General features: G+C 31.5%; 1 pseudogene; it reads right to left on the bottom strand.

Annotated features, from left to right (window-relative positions):
- Positions 1 to 1,581: 1,581 nt before the first annotated feature.
- On the bottom strand, positions 1,582 to 2,055 carry LOC138340560 (uncharacterized; annotated as a pseudogene).
- Between the last annotated feature and the right edge of the window lie 2,314 nt (positions 2,056 to 4,369).

Here is a 4,369-nt window from a genome sequence, read left to right as displayed (position 1 = left end):
TAGAGCATTGGAAACACCCAACTGTTCAAGTATGGTTAAAATGGTGCATTTCAACTCATCGACTAATTCTGCATCATATCTATTCTTTTTAAACATATCGATTATCTCATTGTTTTTAACAATAGGCTATATGCGAGATGAATTCTCAAAACATGAAAACAAAAGTGGAGGTATCGAATGGGACCTATTAACATTGCTAGAGTTCGCGTGGCATTAGTAATAATTAGCTGACATTTCATACAAAATTTTATTTTCATTTTTTTGTACTTTATAAGAACTTAATGATTTTTAAAAATTTCTTTTGATATAATCTATAGCGTGCAGCCAAAGACAACAACGAAGAACCATCAAAGCTTGAAATATTTATTGCAACTCGTACCAAGACGGGAAATGAAATCCAGGCTGATACCCAAGTTGCAATAGTATGTTTTTCAAAAAGGATTAGTACTGAACTTTATTCAGACTTAACATTTTTATTGTGGGGAGTTTGACTACATTAAATTCTAATCATGTATTCCTTCCTCTTTTTATTCTTGTGCAAGTTCAAAAAGATATCAATTATTTGTCGACCTTGTTTAATTATTTTTTATAATTTTCATAATGTTTTTAATGCTTGATCTCTATCATAGGATTGTAAATGAAATAGTACTTACAATTCACTATGGATGCCAATTTTATTCAATAGGCTGAACTTCAAAATCATCGAAATTCTTGGGAAACAGCTGATGAATCACTTGGGGCATTATTTTGAAAGGATCCTGGTCGAGTTAGGTGTTATGGTAGATCATTGTCAACAAGTTCTTTGAGGAAAGATGAGGAAATTAACAATCTAAAACAAAAGCATGCCAATGAAATTACTGCTCTAAAGGAAGAATTAAGAGAAGAAATGCGACATTTATTTACTCAATTGCGGCAAAACAACCCTGGATTGAATTTTCAAGATATAATAGGGTGTGTTGGATCTAAACGTGCTTTACATATTGATGCAAGTAGTACACAATCTGTAAGAGGCACAAATCTTCCATATTCTTCGGGGTCAGCTCAAGATTCGGCTCTTCGAAAGGTATTTTGCATTTCAAATTCTCTTTTAATAGTGTCAATATTGTTTTTCTTCTAGTTTAGTTGGTGTTATTGGTTATGAAATTCAAAACTTATTTTTACTTGTCTAAGTTCAGTCCACCAATTTGACATCCGTAATTTCTAGTGTACCATGTCCTTCATGTCTCCATTTTGGAAATGTATATACTATTTAACATTCAAATGGAGAGATTCAAACTTATGATTTAAAATATCAATGAATGGACGCATCCTTGATGTTAAAACATGTATAAAAGGGAGCTAATTTACAAAGAGATAATTAAGATGTGTTCTCAAGATAATTAAGGGAACATTATAGTAATGAAATAAACATAAGTTGTGTGCCTAGATCTATGGGAAAACAAATGGATATTTTCTACAATAGCAGACTAATATATGTTCAATTATGCAGGACAAAATGTTGTTGCATTTGGTTTAACTAGTATGTTAAAATCGTAGAAAACCACTTTTGGTCCATAAAAAATCACTAAATCCCACTTTACTTCATATACTTCCTGGGGAACATTTGTAACAAGTGACATAAATTTGCACTTTCTTAATGTAGCAGTCTTTCTGGTTTGGTCAAATCTTGTATGCATCTCTAGCAATTGTTTTATACTTGACTCTGTCAATTCGATTACTATCAACATTACTCGTGGAGTTATAAAGTTTGATTTTTGGGGTGTTTTCCTTAAGAAAGACAGTGAATCCACCCCTATTGATTGTTGAAATTTTAGAAGAGTACTGTGTTTCTAGCCCAAAAAACAAGAAAATAAAGAAATTTGATTTCTTTCTCCGCATTGAGGTTGTGACTATGTTAAACTATAGACACGGAAGAGAAAATGGGAAAGAAAAATTGGCAGGGGATTTTCTTGCAGCCTAGTCCTGTATTTTTTGTTCACTGTCTGTCAAATCTTGACCTTGTTCAAGATTTTGTTTGTGTCTTTTTATAGCATTCCTTCTCTTCTTACTAAACATTTCTCCTGTTTGTATTTTTTGTGTCTTTTTTGTTCACTGTCTGTATTTTTTGAACTTAAAATAACAATAACATGGGCTTCATTATAGTGAAAAGGGATATTCATAACCTCCTGCAAAACAAGAGTTATTTCATCCCTCCCTGTAGATTTCTTTTCCTTCAAATTATTAGTGTCCTGCGATTTCCAGCCATATCAGCAACTTCCTAAACAACAATATTATCTAGGGGCTTAGGGAATGGAGTACCTGCATTTATTGAACCTTTACAATACTTTGGCTCATCCATGTATGAACTAGCGATGCAGTGTGATGATGAACCTTGCCCTATGCTACAGTTCTTTGAAAATATCATGTTCATGTTTTTATGTATTGATTTTTGTGGTCATTCTAAACTATGTTATGAACCTTGTTGCTAGTGGTCATCTCTTGTTTGTTTGCAATACTTGTGTGTTCGTGTGAGTGTTCTCAGGCCCAATATGTTGTTACTGAGGGAGTTATTATTAATTTGTGTCTCCACTGTATCCTTATTTATTTATTGTTTTGTTCATCCTGCATAGAATTATTAATTAAATTATTGGAAGTATCAACTATAGAATTATTAGTGGAACAGTGTGATGAGTATCTCTTATTTGGTTATCAAGGCAAGTACACAGAATTATCGTACAACTTTCAGGACTTGTTAGTGCAGAATTATTAGAGTTAAGACATGTACCATTCAAGACTTGTTAGTGCAGAATTATTTAAAGTAGAAAGTGCATAATTACTAAGTAGTTCTGTTGCTTCTTAAGTTACTACTATCTGTGAAGTCTGAAAGAGTAAGTAGAGGATTAGAAAAAATCATTTTCATATTATATATTTCTTACTATATGCAATTAAATAATTGATATCTCAACAATTATCTCACTTGTCCTATAAAAAATCTTTTATCTCTGTTTAAACTTTGAAGTTTAATTTGAGAGAGCCAGCAACAGAAGATTGCGCAAATGTTGTAGTCTTTATAATGGGTAATATTTACATTGAAATTCTATTTAGATTTGGATTGGTTGTCTTACAGAGAATTCTCTCTGATTATGCACTTCCACAATTAATTCACAAACTTATAATTTTATTTTAAATGTGCAGAAATGCAGGTAATTGAAATTGAATTTGGCCAGAAGTAAACTCGATCTATAGTGGCAAAAGATGAAGAAATTTTTGTACTGTTTTTATATACATTTGAATGACACTTTTGGTTTTTTGGATGTTGTTGATATTAGAGAACTTTAACCAATCATTTTCAATCTTTTGGTTGTCCATGAAATGTTTCTCGAAGGTTATTTGAAATATATAGCTTCAATTAATGATTAGTTCATTTTGTGTTTTAGGGCACTTGTATGTATGTAAATATATTATATATATTTGTCCTACATGTAGGCTTATAAATGTTGAAGTTACACTTTGTAAGTGTTGCTCTAGGTAGATAAAAAGTGACACTTTATAAATGTCGTTCTAGGTAGATATAAAGTTACACTTTCAAAGTGTTGCTCTAGGTAGATATAAAGTTACACTTTGTAAGTGTTGGTCTATATGAGATATAAAATCAAAATTTGATAAGTGTTTCTATATATGAGATATCAAGTAACACTTTATAAGTGTTGATATAGCTCAGATATAAAGTAACACATTATAAGTGTTGCAATAGATGTGATATTAAGTTACAGTTTTTAAATGTTGCAATAGATGACCAATAAAAGGCAACACTTTTTAAGTGTGACCAATAAATCTGAAAAGGCAACATTGTTAAGTGTAGTCTAACAAATAATAGGTGTTGCTAATGCACATCTTCAAAGCATGCTCTTATACATATTTGGCTACGCTTTGTAAGTGTAGCAAAAGATGGCAACATTTAAAAAGTGTTGCCGAATGTCAAAGGTTATGCTTCTTTTGGGATGCCCCTAAAAAGTGTTGTTGAATGTCCAAAAGTGTAGTCTTTTATCAAAGGCCATACTTTTTGCTAGTTTAGGCTACACTTATGTGGTGTTGCTGTAGGCTGAAAATGGTGTAGTGAACTGATATTCTTTGAGACCAGGCCTTACGTTTAAAAATAAGATAAATTAAGGATATATTGATGATGAAAAACATTCGAGTACGTGCTCTTTAGATAGGAGTGAATTGTACAATCCTAGGATAGATACACTTAAAATTCTACTACAATACAAACATACAATTTACAAGAGTAGTGGTTGACTACTACCACCATAATTATAACCTATCGTAGTCGAATTCACTTAGTACAAGACATAGAAATACAATCGACTTTTAGTAGCAAAATTATAGT

This window comes from Solanum lycopersicum, chromosome 12 (assembly GCF_036512215.1).
Source record: "Solanum lycopersicum chromosome 12, SLM_r2.1".
In the NCBI taxonomy this organism is placed as follows: domain Eukaryota; kingdom Viridiplantae; phylum Streptophyta; class Magnoliopsida; order Solanales; family Solanaceae; genus Solanum; species Solanum lycopersicum.
Note: the sequence above shows the minus strand (reverse complement) of the source record. Positions and strands in the feature narration are given on the sequence as shown.